Raw genomic sequence first — 17,714 nt, 5'->3', positions numbered from 1 at the left:
AGCAGCAAAGCGAGAATTTAAAACGGTAGCACTTGTGTGGTTTGTAGGCGTCCGAATGGGCTTGGCATGTTTGCGTAACAAACTTGCGCTGCGTACGAATATAAGAAATCTAAATCTGAAATATTAGGGAGTAAGGGAGGAAGTTTGGAGAGTACGAGGAAAGAGAGTACACGGAAAAAGAGTTTGGAGCAGTGTTTTTTAGTGTTTTTTATAAGAATTTAAATGATTCCTAGACCTTATAAGACAGTGTTAGATGCTCTGAACTACTAAATGTTGCCTAAAAACTTTAAAGGGTAACTTTTTACAACAATTTTCTGGGCTATCCACTTTAAAATTATACTCAAAATAAAAATTAAAATTTTACTTAAAAATAAAAAAAACGAAAAACAAAAGTTCAGGAATCTCAAGGGCTATACACCTTCAAATTTCATTTAAAACCGTAAGAGCCGTTTTTGTAAAATCAGAAAACAGAGTAAAAAAATTTACTTTAAGTTAATTTAATTTAAGTTACGGGTATACAGTTTCTGTTTAACATCGTCTAGAATTTTCAGGACCAACTGACAAACAAAATAAAATTTTCATCTTTGTTGTGCGTATTACAGATATTTGCTTTTTCTGTAGATTGGCAATTCTATTCGTTCTTTTTCTGCGCAGGATTTTTATGTACTTTGAATTCTGGTAATGACTTTTAAAATCTTATTATCCTTTTGTAAATCTTGGATTATTATTCGTGATAATGCCTCGCGATATGATTGTTTGGTTGTTTCCCTTGAAATATTGAAAAGTAAAATCGTATTCCTCAAAGTCAAGTCTCATTCTTTTTAATTTTTAACTTTCTTTAGTCAAGGAAAATATATGGTATGTTTTTACTATAGTGTTTTTCTTTGATATATGGTGTAAATGTTTACTTTTTCACTTGGTGAAAAACCGTGATGCTTATGCTACTAGCAGCTGCGTTTTATTATGTTCTTGTGTTATAACAGCTCCACATCCGTTGTTAAACAAAAATCTTTGTCAAAATCGGGATGCAGTAATAATGTTGGATTAATCAGTTGGGTTTTTAGGTACTCTAAGGCTTCTTAACATTGATTTGTTCATTTTAATTTCGCATTCTTTTTGCATAATCGCATGATGTAGCGTGAAAAGTCGGTAAAATTTGTAATGAAACTTCGGTAATAATTGCAGAGTGCAAGCGCTACTTGCGGCCGTTTGGGTTGGGTACTTTTCTGTTACATCGAATTTCTTATTCTCTGGTAGAATACCTTTTTCAGTACACTTGTGTACCAAGAAGGTTACTTCGTGTCTGAAAAATTAGCACTTTTCTGGGTGCAATTTAAGGTTGTGTTTCCTGCATTTCTGAACAACCGATGAAAATTAGGTCACCCATATATAGGAATGCCTGTGAATTTTCGATAATCGATGAAATCCTGACATCAAATTTAAGCATGAGAAGTGCCTATTTGACCGAAATTCTATGATTTTGTCTGCTTCTTTTTTTTCGACAATCAGGAATTCTATCATTTTTAATATAAACTGGTTTATAATTTTTAATCCTTATGTTTTGTTTGTAAAAATTATATGCTTATATCGATTCGCTTCCTAATCCGAAAATATGTATATATTTTGTTTATAATGCATTAAGATGTGTTTTAAATTGAAAAAGAGACTATTTTATTTATTTTTTTTTAATCTGTATTGTTTTGTATTTGTATTTACTATGTCGTAGTTATTAGTTCATATTTTAGTTCGTTAAGGTGGATAATTTCGTTTTTATCTGTAGTGTTTAAAATTCGGACAAAATGTATTTTTATACCCGTTACTCGTAGAGTGAAAGGGTATACTACATCCGTCAGAAAGTATGTAACAGGAAAAAGAAAGCGTTTCAGACCCCATAAAGTATATATATTCTTGATCAGGATCACTAGCCGAGACGATCTAGTCATGTCCGTCTTTCCGTATGAACGCTAAGATCTCGGAAACTATAAGAGCTAGAGTAGTCAGTCTTGGCATGCAGATTCCTGGCCTACAGTTTTTATTATAGAACAAAATTTTAAATGAAATGTATTTGTCTCATAAATACCTATCAATTGACCCAAAAAAATGTGTCACGCTCACTCTAACGCCCAAAACTATGGTAGCCACAATTTGTATTTGTCTATATGTCTCTGAAAAGATAATTTAATTTGTAATTACCCTTTTTATATTGAAATTATCGGAATATAAAAGATTTTTTTAAAATCATTTTTTGACTATTTGATTAAAAATGTTAAATATTATAGCCCCTGAGATTTCTCAACATTTAATATTTAAAAGCTTTGGTCATACAAATTACGGGTTAAAAGATATTAAGCGATCAGTATAAAAGGATTTCCTTGCTTACTTGAATATTTTATTATTAGTTTATTTCATTTGTATACCCTTGCAGATATTATGATGGGTATTATGATTTCAGTCAGAAGTCTAAATCGCAGTAAAGGAAACGTTTCCGAAGCCGTAAAGTATACATACTCTTGTCACCAGACGAGTCAATCTAACCGTGGCCGTCTGTCCGTCCGTTTCTACGCAACCTAGTCTCTCAGTTTTAAAGCTATCGGGCTGAAATATTCCCAAAAGTCTTCTTTTTATTGCAGGTAGTATATAAGTCGGAACCAGCCGAATTCGACAACTATATCTTAGAGCTTTATGGGAATAATCGGGAAAAAATTTTGTTTAATTATATCTTTGGTGTTTTTAAACATAAAACCTTCTACGCTTAGAAATAACATTTTTTAACTAGTTCTGAATTTGGAATTAAATTTTATCAAAATCGGACGACAGTACCATATAGCTGCCATAGGAACAATCGGACAATTGGTGAGAAAGTAATATGGAGCAAAATATAGCTTCTGTGTTTTTTGACATATTATCTTATAATATTGGGAATATCATTTGTTATAATATTAAGAATTTCGAATTAATTTTAATAAAAATCGGAAAGCTCTAACATATAAGTGTCAAAGAAGGGGTCAGAGAAATAATGAAAAATATTTTCTTTTAATATCACTGAAGCTAGCAAGAATCCTTACAAATTTTACATGCTGTTACTAAAATTTGTTATTTTATTACTAAGTGAAAACTATGTGGAATCACATAGGTATTTTAGATAAGTTATTTTGAAATGTATGCTTTTGATTTCATTGTTCTTTTACTAACAGCTGATATTTGAGTAATGTTATGACCATCAATATCATGAAATGAACACAAATTTTTTTTATTAATGAAATGTCTGCACCAGTTGGTTGTTATTGTTGCGGTTATAAGCGTTATTTCTATTCCCTCTGTACCTCGGTAGGATTGTTGTTCTTTAGGGTTTCCTATCATTTATGTGCTACAGTTCATATATTCTGCGACATACTTTATATACAAAACAGTAATAGATTTTACAACTCATTGGACAGAGGAAAAAAAAAGTTGGTTGTTTAAGGTTTACGAATGAACAAATTCAGTTACATGATTTGCCAGCAAAAGGAGTTTTAAGTATTGCGACAGATTATACAGCTAGAACGGATGATAAGATTGTTAGTGTTTCATATAATATTCAATCTGAGAAGTACTATCATCTTCGAATGTAGGAGATAGTCATATCCCAAAAGTTTTTTGGATCCATTGAAATCGGATTCTATTATTCATACTGTTGATATTGCACGCCTAAATAAAGACTTGCATTTTTTCATAAGTTCGGACATGCTTCCTTTGAAATCGGATTAATAATATTAATTATTTAATCAATTAATTAATTAATAATAAGTTACAAGCAAATAAATAAATATGTCGAGTTCGCTGGATGCAAGGTGTCTAATAAAAACTTATAAGCAAAAAAATAATTTAAATAAATTAAATATATAAAATTTAAAAAATATAGTTTACGAAAATAATTTAAAAATTGATAACCTATACACCTCATTTCATTTTCATATATAAAATTTAAAAAATATAGTTTACGAAAATAATTTAAAAATTGATAACCTATACACCTCATTTTGCCGGCCCTTGGCAGAATGTTCAAGAAGAACACCAAATGTCATAAATTTAAGGTTTTATGAGCGCTGTTCATGTCAATTTAAAAAAATATCTAGAGCCTTAAGTTACGATCTGTAACATAAAACATACATAGGTGCAGTGCCGAACAATTGTAATTGTAAGTACAGACTTGTTGAACCTGACCATAAATGCAGTTATTAAACTCCACAAAGGGTCGCTTTGTGGGAGACCGTTGATAAGGCTCCCGCTGAAGAAAAAAATATGTGGTTCTGCGTAGTATATTATACGAAATTTAGAAAATTAAAAGTCAGCTTTTATACAAAACTCAAACGTGAATGTTGTTCTTCCTTAATAAAAGATTTTCCTTTCAACTACGCAAAACTAGATTTTTGTGATTTGTTTAAAAACCACCGTTTAAAAATTATAGTCAAAAGTTTTTTTCATTACATTTTGTGTATGCTTTTTTCTAATTTCTTGAAAATTGCTTGTTCGTACACAAGCATGCTCAACATGACCAGCACCCCCCAAATCAAGCTGTAGCCCAGTTGGGAACAGTACTAGGCGCTCAGTATCACTCACTGGTTATGAGAATTGCTGATCAACATATTATATTCAATGGGTTGACTCAACGTCTCAATAACTCGACGGCGCACTGACCGACCAAAGCTGTCAGCACATTGTCGCAGAGTCAACCAACTGCTACCATCATCGAAAACCACTGACCTACTTTAGAATATAACTCATGTTAGTATATAAGCAAGTACCAACTTAAGAAAAAATCAGTTATCAATTGGCTCATACTTCCTACTTCTGGGAATAGGCCTCGTTACACATCTCAACTAGTGGCTAATCTCTGGTAGCTCAAACCTCAGCGCAGTGCCCACTTCGTCTCTCCGTCCATTGTCGTGACGCAATCGTCCTGCCATAAAAGCGTCCCCGTGCCAGCGACAAGGCGTACACTATAACCCCCTTATCCTGCGGTGTGACCTAAAAGTCTCTATTTCGGGTGGGCACAAACATTGGTGAGTCCGACGTGATCCTTAACCAACACAGAATCACACTCCAGCGACCCCTTCCATCCAAAAGCTGAACCTCTAACTGGTTAAAAATAGCGTTAAATTCACACTATACCCACCCGCCCTGCTAACCACAGCTTAAACCAGCTTCATAGAATACGCAGCTTAATCCAGCTTCAAGATACCATAGCTTATCCAGCTTCATGGGATATTAAGCATTGTCCAGCATTACAGGACACACACACACACGAGTGCACTATTTCAACTTCATTTATTGAGGAAACAAGTCAAACATACTAAACTACCAAAATAAGCTACAAGGATAGATCCAACAGCTAATAAAAACTATGGCAAGGATTCTGCCGAACGACGCCACCGAAACGGTTATTATTCCAGTAAGCTAGACCAGTTGAGCGATCTCTGGCAGCAGTTCTGTGACCTAGATGAAAAATTCAAGCAAGCAGCACTACGTCTAAATACTTATGTCCACGATTGTACATTTATATGCGATTTAAAATATTTTGTCACAATACCTATACCAGACACAAGTGTGAAAACGGCCCATTGAAGACATTCATTACGGACATTAGAAAAGAATATAAAAATGCAGCTATAAAGGATTAATGTAAAAATTTGAAAATTGAAAACTTTACATCTACCGCACACAACCATAAGACAGCAGGAACCGTATAAGGAAGTCATTGAACATTCAGTGAATTCATCAGATCCTACATACCACTCAACCAGTCTGATTGGGACGTTTGGCTCCCAGGCTTCACTTACAGTTTTAACACTTTACCCTCTATGGCACATGATTATTGTCTATATGAGCTGGTACTTGGTAGAATAGCAAACTTTCCAATACAATTTTATACTATAAGTCCGGTGTATAACTTAGATCATTATGCAAAAGAATGTAAGCTTAAACTGAAACTAGCCCACAAAAAGCTATACTAATGCAACATAATAACAAAACAAAGAAGAAAGGAAGTTAACTTCGGCAAGCCGAAGTTTGTATACTCTTGCAGTTACAAGAAATAATCAACTTTAGTAACACCATGTGAAATTTTTAAGGATTGTTGCTTGCTTCAGTGATATTAAAAAAAAAATATTTCATTGTTTTTTATAGACCATTTTTTTGACATTTATATGTTATAGTAATCCGATTTTCATTAAATTGAATTCAAAACTCTTAAAAATATAAAAATTATATTCCCAATATTATAAGATAATATGTCAAATAGCCCCAAAGATATAATTTTTATTCATATTTCTTTCCCACCAATTTTTTTATCGTTCCTATGACAGCAATATAATATAGTCGTCCGATTTTGATAAAATTTAATTCGAAATTAATAAACGTTAGTTCCAAGCTTAGAAGGTTAAATGTTAAAAAACACCGAAGATATAATTTTATAGTTTTCCGATCCAACTTATATACTACTTGCAATAGAAAGAAGAAAGTTTTGGGAAAGTTTCAGCCTAATAGCTTAAAAACTGAAAGACAAGTTTGCGTAGGAACGGACGGACAAGACTAGATCGACTCGTTTAGTGACGCTGATCAAGAATATATACACTTTATGGGGTCGGAACCTTCTTCACTCTTCTTCACTGCGTTGCAAACTTCTGACTGAAATCATTACACCCTCTGCAAAAGTATAAAAATTAGATACGATAAAAATAGAAAAAATTTAAAATTTATAATTTTAAAATTTAAATTTTAAAATAGGAGACCAGGTTTTATTAAAGAAAGAAACTGGTCATAAGTTAGTTAATATACTGGTCCGTATATTGTAACGAAAATAGGAGCAAGATTTATATATTATATATTACATTACTGCGGGATAGAGAGTTTAGGAAATGCAGTTAGACGGAGTTTGGAGAGTACGAGAAAAGAGAATTTGAAGAGTCCACGGAAAGAGAGTTTGTATAGTACAAGGAAACTTTGGACCGTGTTGTGGTGCCGTGTGCAAAAAAAAGAAAAGCCAAACAATTTTTATTTTTTTTATTTTTATATTACTGGGATCGGCATTCCTGTAGTGACGAAGCGAAGAATTGCAAATCTAAAGTAATCGTTCGATTGTTACGAGTGATACATCAATCGAAAGGTAATGGAAAAACTAAAAGTACTACAAACTACATACCAAGACATTGTAAAATCAATTGGTTGGGAGAAAGAGCGGTGATAGTGAACAAGTGAAAATAGGATATACCCCACACTTTTTACCTAGTTGTATTCTTACTTAAAATAATACACAATAATAAACGACACCTGAACTGTCAAAATCGGATGCTCCGTTCAAAAGTAATACTGTTCAAGAAGAACACTTATTGTCCTAAATTTAAGATTTTATTAGCGCTGTTCATGTCAATCGATAGCTATTAATAAGACAAATATATTTTAGAAAAAAATGTTCCTAGCATGAAAACTGTGGCCACCACAGTTTTGGGTTTGTCGGCGTTAGAGTGGGCGCGCCACATATTTTTAAGTCAGTCGATAGGTATGGATGTGACAAATAACTTTTAATTACTTTTTTTTCTATCATAAGAACTGTATGCGCCACAGATTATCGCGGATTGTGTGCGTTAGAGTGGGCGTGGTCTGAATCTTCTTGCTTTTATAATTTCCGAGATCTCAGCGTTCATACGGAAAGACAGTCATACGGACGGGCAGACGGACATGACTAGATCGACTCGGCTAGTGATCCTGATCAAGAATATATATATACTTTATGGAGTCAGAAACGCTTCCTTTTACCTGATACATCCGGGTATAAATATATATAAATTATAATTGAGCTCTAAAAGAAGCAGTTGACTTAGCAAATCAGGATTTTCAGGATCTTTAGACCTACAAAAGGTTTTTATACATAATCATAGTGTTTTGCCTAACATCTGTGTGGTTGAGCACTAGTATTTCACATCAAAACAATATGATGGATAAAATATGAAAAGGATTTAGTTAGACGTGGAAGTAGTGAGGTAAAAATGGCAGATATATGCGAAATGAAAAATACTTCGAGAGCTTCTAAGTCAAGATTGATTATGAAAACAATGTGGCGCAATAAAGGAAGCATCTCAAGGAAAGCTATGGTAATTTAAATCGCGGATTTCAAGGATCCCATTTAGAACTCATTATACCTCAGGGAAAGAAGTATATGTGCATTGAAATTATTTAAAAAAAAAAAAACATAAAATAATTATATTAGGTTTTTGATTAAATTTTTTTATATTGCTTGAGTACATATTAACAAAAAAATAACAATATATTTTTCGTAAACGTTAAGATTAACTTTAAATTAAATAAAGAACTTTATTTTCATATGAAATAAGTATATTTGGATAGTGCAAGAAAATTGAACAATTTTTTAGCAATTTTAAATATACTTCTTAATAATTTATACGTTTTTCTTTCTTAATAAAAATTTTGATTAATCCGATTGGGCATTGAAGTTGCCAAGTTTTGCAGAGTTGTCGGATTTATTTGATCCTATTCCTTGATCAAAGCTTTTATGAGGTCATTAACTGTGTCGAACTGGCGGCCACTTTTGTGAACTTTATTAGAAAGTATTCCTCAAAGATCTTCTATTTGATTTAGGTCCGGGCTGATCACTGGCCATTGCAATAGCGGTATTTTTCTAGCTGCAAGAAAGTCTTTAGTTTTACGAGCTGTGTGGATTGGCGCGTTGTCTTGCTGGAATATCCACTCATCCCCATAAAGATCTCCAGCAAATTGGATGAGCACAGTTTCCAGTAACTCTATATATATTTCTGCATTTGTTCTAGTCGGTATAAAACAAAGTGGAAACTTCCCAGCATACCCAAATTCGGCCCAAAACCAATAATGATCCTCCACCGTGATTTCGTTTATAGCAGATCTGTCGTGGTTGCCTTTTTTCGCGCCAATACTTTTGACAGGAGTCAGGGCATTCCACGTGGCATTCTACCATAAAATCAAACTTAATATTAATTATTTTATTCTACAAGGATAAACAATCTATTTTACTTAAGTTCCGCTGATTAAATAATATTTTTAGATCACTCTTCTTAGCTTATTCGCTATCAATAACACAATAATCTCTTAAAAATAAAAAAAAACGAAAAACAAAAGTTCAGGAATCTCAAGGGCTATACACCTTCAAATTTCATTTAAAACCGTAAGAGCCGTTTTTGTAAAATCAGAAAACAGAGTAAAAAAATTTACTTTAAGTTAATTTAATTTAAGTTACGGGTATACAGTTTCTGTTTAACATCGTCTAGAATTTTCAGGACCAACTGACAAACAAAATAAAATTTTCATCTTTGTTGTGCGTATTACAGATATTTGCTTTTTCTGTAGATTGTTTAGGCAATTCTATTCGTTCTTTTTCTGCGCAGGATTTTTATGTACTTTGAATTCTGGTAATGACTTTTAAAATCTTATTATCCTTTTGTAAATCTTGGATTATTATTCGTGATATTGCCTCGCGATATGATTGTTTGGTTGTTTCCCTTGAAATATTGAAAAGTAAAATCGTATTCCTCAAAGTCAAGTCTCATTCTTTTTAATTTTTAACTTTCCTTAGTCAAGGAAAATATATGGTATGTTTTTACTATAGTGTTTTTCTTTGATATATGGTGTAAATGTTTACTTTTTCACTTGGTGAAAAACCGTGATGCTTATGCTACTAGCAGCTGCGTTTTATTATGTTCTTGTGTTATAACAGCTCCACATCCGTTGTTAAACAAAAATCTTTGTCAAAATCGGGATGCAGTAATAATGTTGGATTAATCAGTTGGGTTTTTAGGTACTCTAAGGCTTCTTAACATTGATTTGTTCATTTTAATTTCGCATTCTTTTTGCATAATCGCATGATGTAGCGTGAAAAGTCGGTAAAATTTGTAATGAAACTTCGGTAATAATTGCAGAGTGCAAGCGTTACTTGCGGCCGTTTGGGTTGGGTACTTTTCTGTTACATCGTATATCTTGTTCTCTGGTAGAATACCTTTTTTAGTAAACTTGTGTACCAAGAAGGTTACTTCGTGTCTGAAAAATTAGCACTTTTCTGGGTGCAATTTAAGGTTGTGTTTCCTGCATTTCTGAACAACCGATGAAAATTAGGTCACCCATATATATATCTGGAAATGCAATGGTCATATTTCTTTGAAAAGAATTTGTTGATATTTTTAAGCCATAGGGTAATCGCGTGAAACGATAAAAGCCATTTGTTTCGAAAGTTTTCTTCGAGTTCTAATCGATGAAATCCTGACATCAAATTTAAGCATGAGAAGTGCCTATTTGACCGAAATTCTATGATTTTGTCTGCTTCTTTTTTTTCGACAATCAGGAATTCTATCATTTTTAATATAAACTGGTTTATAATTTTTAATCCTTATGTTTTGTTTGTAAAAATTATATGCTTATATCGATTCGCTTCCTAATCCGAAAATATGTATGTATTTTGTTTATAATGCATTAAGATGTGTTTTAAATTGAAAAAGAGACTATTTTATTTATTTTTTTTTAATCTGTATTGTTTTGTATTTGTATTTACTATGTCGTAGTTATTAATTCATATTTTAGTTCGTTAAGGTGGATAATTTTGTTTTTATCTGTAGTGTTTAAAATTCGGACAAAATGTATTTTTATACCCGTTACTCGTAGAGTGAAAGGGTATACTACATCCGTCAGAAAGTATGTAACAGGAAAAAGAAAGCGTTTCAGACCCCATAAAGTATATATATTCTTGATCAGGATCACTAGCCGAGACGATCTAGCCATGTCCGTCTTTCCGTATGAACGCTAAGATCTCGGAAACTATAAGAGCTAGAGTAGTCAGTCTTGGCATGCAGATTCCTGGCCTACAGTTTTTATTATAGAAAAAAATTTTAAATGAAATGTATTTGTCTCATAAATACCTATCAATTGACCCAAAAAAATGTGTCACGCTCACTCTAACGCCCAAAACTATGGTAGCCACAATTTGTATTTGTCTATATGTCTCTGAAAAGATAATTTAATTTGTAATTACCCTTTTTATATTGAAATTATCGGAATATAAAAGATTTTTTTTAAATCATTTTTTGACTATTTGATTAAAAATGTTAAATATTATAGCCCCTGAGATTTCTCAATATTTAATATTTAAAAGCTTTGGTCATACAAATTACGGGTTAAAAGATATTAAGCGATCAGTATAAAAGGATTTCCTTGCTTACTTGAATGATCAAAGCTATGGTACAGTAATATGATAAGAAAAGGTATTATTTTATTATTAGTTTATTTCATTTGTATACGCTTGCAGATATTATGATGGGTATTATGATTTCAGTCAGAAGTCTAAATCGCAGTAAAGGAAACGTTTCCGAACCCGTAAAGTATACATACTCTTGTCACCAGACGAGTCAATCTAACCGTGGCCGTCTGTCCGTCCATTTCTACGCAAACTAGTCTCTCAGTTTTAAAGCTATCGGGCTGAAATATTCCCAAAAGTCTTCTTTTTATTGCAGGTAGTATATAAGTCGGAACCAGCCGAATTCGACAACTATATCTTAGAGCTTTATGGGAATAATCGGGAAAAACTTTTGTTTAATTATATCTTTGGTGTTTTTAAACATCAAACCTTCTACGCTTAGAAATAACATTTTTTAACTAGTTCTGAATTTGGAATTAAATTTTATCAAAATCGGACGACAGTACCATATAGCTGCCATAGGAACAATCGGACAATTGGTGAGAAAGTAATATGGAGCAAAATATAGCTTCTGTGTTTTTTGACATATTATCTTATAATATTGGGAATATCATTTGTTATAATATTAAGAATTTCGAATTAATTTTATTAAAAATCGGAAAGCTCTAACATATAAGTGTCAAAGAAGGGGTCAGAGAAATAATGAAAAATATTTTCTTTTAATATCACTGAAGCTAGCAAGAATCCTTACAAATTTTACATGCTGTTACTAAAATTTGTTATTTTATTACTAAGTGAAAACTGTGGAATCACATAGGTATTTTAGATAAGTTATTTTGAAATGTATGCTTTTGATTTCATTGTTCTTTTACTAACAGCTGATATTTGAGTAATGTTATGACCATCAATATCATGAAATGAACACAAATTTTTTTATTAATGAAATGTCTGCACCAGTTGGTTGTTATTGTTGCGGTTATAAGCGTTATTTCTATTCCCTCTGTACCTCGGTAGGATTGTTGTTCTTTAGGGTTTCCTGTCATTTATGTGCTACAGTTCATATATTCTGCGACATACTTTATATACAAAACAGTAATAGATTTTACAACTCATTGGACAGAGGAAAAAAAAAGTTGGTTGTTTAAGGTTTACGAATGAACAAATTCAGTTACATGATTTGCCAGCAAAAGGAGTTTTAAGTATTGCGACAGATTATACAGCTAGAACGGATGATAAGATTGTTAGTGTTCCATATAATATTCAATCTGAGAAGTACTATCATCTTCGAATGTAGGAGATAGTCATATCCCAAAAGTTTTTTGGATCCATTGAAATCGGATTCTATTATTCATACTGTTGATATTGCACGCCTAAATAAAGACTTGCATTTTTTCATAAGTTCGGGCATGCTTCCTTTGAAATCGGATTAATAATATTAATTATTTAATCAATTAATAATTAATAATAAGTTAGAAGCAAATAAATAAATATGTCGAGTTCGCTGGTTGCAAGGTGTCTAATAAAAACTTATAAGCAAAAAAATAATTTAAATAAATAAAATACAAATATATAAAATTTAAAAAATATAGTTTACGAAAATAATTTAAAAATTGATAACCTATACACCTCATTTCGCCGGCCCTTGGCAGAATGTTCAAGAAGAACACCAAATGTCATAAATTTAAGGTTTTATGAGCGCTGTTCATGTCAATTTAAAAAAATATCTAGAGCCTTAAGTTACGATCTGTAACATAAAACATACATAGGTGCAGTGCCGAACAATTGTAATTGTAAGTACAGACTTGTTGAACCTGACCATAAATGCAGTTATTAAACTCCACAAAGGGTCGCTTTGTGGGAGACCGTTGATAAGGCTCCCGCTCAAGAAAAAAATATGTGGTTCTGCGTAGTATATTATACGAAATTTAGAAAATTAAAAGTCAGCTTTTATACAAAACTCAAACGTGAATGTTGTTCTTCCTTATTAAAAGATTTTCCTTTCAACTACGCAAAACTAGATTTTTGTGATTTGTTTAAAAACCACCGTTTAAAAATTATAGTCAAAAGTTTTTTTCATTACATTTTGTGTATGCTTTTTTCTAATTTCTTGAAAATTGCTTGTTCGTACACAAGCATGCTAAACATGACCAGCACCCCCCCAAATCAAGCTGTAGCCCAGTTGGGAACAGTACTAGGCGCTCAGTATCACTCACTGGTTATGAGAATTGCTGATCAACATATTATATTCAATGGGTTGACTCAACGTCTCAATAACTCGACGGCGCACTGACCGACCAAAGCTGTCAGCACATTGTCGCAGAGTCAACCAACTGCTACCATCATCGAAAACCACTGACCTACTTTAGAATATAACTCATGTTAGTATATAAGCAAGTACCAACTTAAGAAAAAATCAGTTATCAATTGGCTCATACTTCCTACTTCTGGGAATAGGCCTCGTTACACATCTCAACTAGTGGCTAATCTCTGGTAGCTCAAACCTCAGCGCAGTGCCCACTTCGTCTCTCCGTCCATTGTTGTGACGCAATCGTCCTGCCATAAAAGCGTCCCCGTGCCAGCGACAAGGCGCACACTATAACCCCCTTATCCTGCGGTGTGACCTAAAAGTCTCTATTTCGGGTGGGCACAAACATTGGTGAGTCCGACGTGATCCTTAACCAACACAGAATCACACTCCAGCGACCCCTTCCATCCAAAAGCTGAACCTCTAACTGGTTAAAAATAGCGTTAAATTCACACTATACCCACCCGCCCTGCTAACCACAGCTTAAACCAGCTTCATAGAATACGCAGCTTAATCCAGCTTCAAGATACCATAGCTTATCCAGCTTCATGGGATAGTAAGCATTGTCCAGCATTACAGGACACACACACACACGAGTGCACTATTTCAACTTCATTTATTGAGGAAACAAGTCAAACATACTAAACTACCAAAATAAGCTACAAGGATAGATCCAACAGCTAATAAAAACTATGGCAAGGATTCTGCCGAACGACGCCACCGAAACGGTTATTATTCCAGTAAGCTAGACCAGTTGAGCGATCTCTGGCAGCAGTTCTGTGACCTAGATGAAAAATTCAAGCAAGCAGCACTACGTCTAAATACTTATGTCCACGATTGTACATTTATATGCGATTTAAAATATTTTGTCACAATACCTATACCAGACACAAGTGTGAAAACGGCCCATTGAAGACATTCATTACGGACATTAGAAAAGAATATAAAAATGCAGCTATAAAGGATTAATGTAAAAATTTGAAAATTGAAAACTTTACATCTACCGCACACAACCATAAGACAGCAGGAACCGTATAAGGAAGTCAGTGAATATTCAATGAATTCATCAGATCCTACATACCACTCAACCAGTCTGATTGGGACGTTTGGCTCCCAGGCTTCACTTACAGTTTTAACACTTTACCCTCTATGGCACATGATTATTGTCTATATGAGCTGGTACTTGGTAGAATAGCAAACTTCCCAATACAATTTTATACTATAAGTCCGGTGTATAACTTAGATCATTATGCAAAAGAATGTAAGCTTAAACTGAAACTAGCCCACAAAAAGCTATACTAATGCAACATAATAACAAAACAAAGAAGAAAGGAAGTTAACTTCGGCAAGCCGAAGTTTGTATACTCTTGCAGTTACAAGAAATAATCAACTTTAGTAACACCATGTGAAATTTTTAAGGATTGTTGCTTGCTTCAGTGATATTAAAAAAAAAATATTTCATTCTTTTTTATAGACCATTTTTTTGACATTTATATGTTATAGTAATCCGATTTTCATTAAATTGAATTCAAAACTCTTAAAAATATAAAAATTATATTCCCAATATTATAAGATAATATGTCAAATAGCCCCAAAGATATAATTTTTATTCATATTTCTTTCCCACCAATTTTTTTATCGTTCCTATGACAGCAATATAATATAGTCGTCCGATTTTGATAAAATTTAATTCGAAATTAATAAACGTTAGTTCCAAGCTTAGAAGGTTAAATGTTAAAAAACACCGAAGATATAATTTTATAGTTTTCCGATCCAACTTATATACTACTTGCAATAGAAAGAAGAAAGTTTTGGGAAAGTTTCAGCCTAATAGCTTAAAAACTGAAAGACAAGTTTGCGTAGGAACGGACAGACAAGACTAGATCGACTCGTTTAGTGACGCTGATCAAGAATATATACACTTTATGGGGTCGGAACCGTCTTCTTCACTGCGTTGCAAACTTCTGACTGAAATCATTACACCCTCTGCAAAAGTATAAAAATTAAATACGATAAAAATAGAAAAAATTTAACATTTATAATTTTAAAATTTAAATTTTAAAATAGGAGACCAGGTTTTATTAAAGAAAGAAACTGGTCATAAGTTAGTTAATATACTGGTCCGTATATTGTAACGAAAATAGGAGCAAGATTTATATATTATATATTACATTACTGCGGGAAAGAGAGTTTAGGAAATGCAGTTAGACGGAGTTTGGAGAGTACGAGAAAAGAGAATTTGAAGAGTCCACGGAAAGAGAGTTTGTATAGTACAAGGAAACTTTGGACCGTGTTGTGGTGCCGTGTGCAAAAAAAAGAAAAGCCAAACAATTTTTATTTTTTTTATTTTTATATTACTGGGATCGGCATTCCTGTAGTGACGAAGCGAAGAATTGCAAATCTAAAGTAATCGTTCGATTGTTACGAGTGATACATCAATCGAAAGGTAATGGAAAAACTAAAAGTACTACAAACTACATACCAAGACATTGTAAAATCAATTGGTTGGGAGAAAGAGCGGTGATAGTGAACAAGTGAAAATAGGATATACCCCACACTTTTTACCTAGTTGTATTCTTACTTAAAATAATACACAATAATAAACGACACCTGAACTGTCAAAATCGGATGCTCCGTTCAAAAGTAATACTGTTCAAGAAGAACACTTATTGTCCTAAATTTAAGATTTTATTAGCGCTGTTCATGTCAATCGATAGTTATTAATAAGACAAATATATTTTAGAAAAAAATGTTCCTAGCATGAAAACTGTGGCCACCACAGTTTTGGGTTTGTCGGCGTTAGAGTGGGCGCGCCACATATTTTTAAGTCAGTCGATAGGTATGGATGTGACAAATAACTTTTAATTACTTTTTTTTCTATCATAAGAACTGTATGCGCCACAGATTATCGCGGATTGTGTGCGTTAGAGTGGGCGTGGTCTGAATCTTCTTGCTTTTATAATTTCCGAGATCTCAGCGTTCATACGGAAAGACAGTCATACGGACGGGCAGACGGACATGACTAGATCGACTCGGCTAGTGATCCTGATCAAGAATATATATATACTTTATGGAGTCAGAAACGCTTCCTTTTACCTGATACATCCGGGTATAAATATATATAAATTATAATTGAGCTCTAAAAGAAGCAGTTGACTTAGCAAATCAGGATTTTCAGGATCTTTAGACCTACAAAAGGTTTTTATACATAATCATAGTGTTTTGCCTAACATCTGTGTGGTTGAGCACTAGTATTTCACATCAAAACAATATGATGGATAAAATATGAAAAGGATTTAGTTAGACGTGGAAGTAGTGAGGTAAAAATGGCAGATATATGCGAAATGAAAAATACTTCGAGAGCTTCTAAGTCAAGATTGATTATGAAAACAATGTGGCGCAATAAAGGAAGCATCTCAAGGAAAGCTATGGTAATTTAAATCGCGGATTTCAAGGATCCCATTTAGAACTCATTATACCTCAGGGAAAGAAGTATATGTGCATTGAAATTATTTAAAAAAAAAAAACATAAAATAATTATATTAGGTTTTTGATTAAATTTTTTTATATTGCTTGAGTACATATTAACAAAAAAATAACAATATATTTTTCGTAAACGTTAAGATTAACTTTAAATTAAATAAAGAACTTTATTTTCATATGAAATAAGTATATTTGGATAGTGCAAGAAAATTGAACAATTTTTTAGCAATTTTAAATATACTTCTTAATAATTTATACGTTTTTCTTTCTTAATACAAATTTTGATTAATCCGATTGGGCATTGAAGTTGCCATGTTTTGCAGAGTTGTCGGATTTATTTGATCCTATTCCTTGATCAAAGCTTTTATGAGGTCATTAACTGTGTCGAACTGGCGGCCACTTTTGTGAACTTTATTAGAAAGTATTCCTCAAAGATCTTCTATTTGATTTAGGTCCGGGCTGATCACTGGCCATTGCAATAGCGGTATTTTTCTAGCTGCAAGAAAGTCTTCAGTTTTACGAGCTGTGTGGATTGGCGCGTTGTCTTGCTGGAATATCCACTCATCCCCATAAAGATCTCCAGCAAATTGGATGAGCACAGTTTCCAGTAACTCTATATATATTTCTGCATTTGTTCTAGTCGGTATAAAACAAAGTGGAAACTTCCCAGCATACCCAAATTCGGCCCAAAACCAATAATGATCCTCCACCGTGATT

The 17,714-nt window shown here is 32.9% G+C and overlaps 1 protein-coding gene across 12 annotated transcripts in view; it reads right to left on the bottom strand.

Annotated features, from left to right (window-relative positions):
* The window catches only part of LOC108028871 (putative serine/threonine-protein kinase STE20-like), a 202,768-nt gene that overhangs the window by 158,109 nt on the left and 26,945 nt on the right, over positions 1–17,714 (bottom strand). Inside the window, exon 1 of one of the 12 annotated variants that reach the window (XM_050889797.1) lies at positions 10,935–10,998. The exons of 10 other annotated variants lie outside the window; for them this stretch is intronic. The gene's annotated coding sequence lies outside the window, so the exon portion shown is untranslated. Of the gene's footprint in view, positions 1–2,080; positions 2,144–10,934; positions 10,999–17,714 lie in introns of those variants that run through there. One more of the 12 variants, XM_044092644.2, reaches the window with a different exon arrangement.

This window comes from Drosophila biarmipes, unplaced genomic scaffold (genome assembly GCF_025231255.1).
Source record: "Drosophila biarmipes strain raj3 unplaced genomic scaffold, RU_DBia_V1.1 ptg000007l, whole genome shotgun sequence".
Lineage (NCBI taxonomy): Eukaryota > Metazoa > Arthropoda > Insecta > Diptera > Drosophilidae > Drosophila > Drosophila biarmipes.
This window is presented reverse-complemented; position numbering and strand designations above follow the sequence as displayed.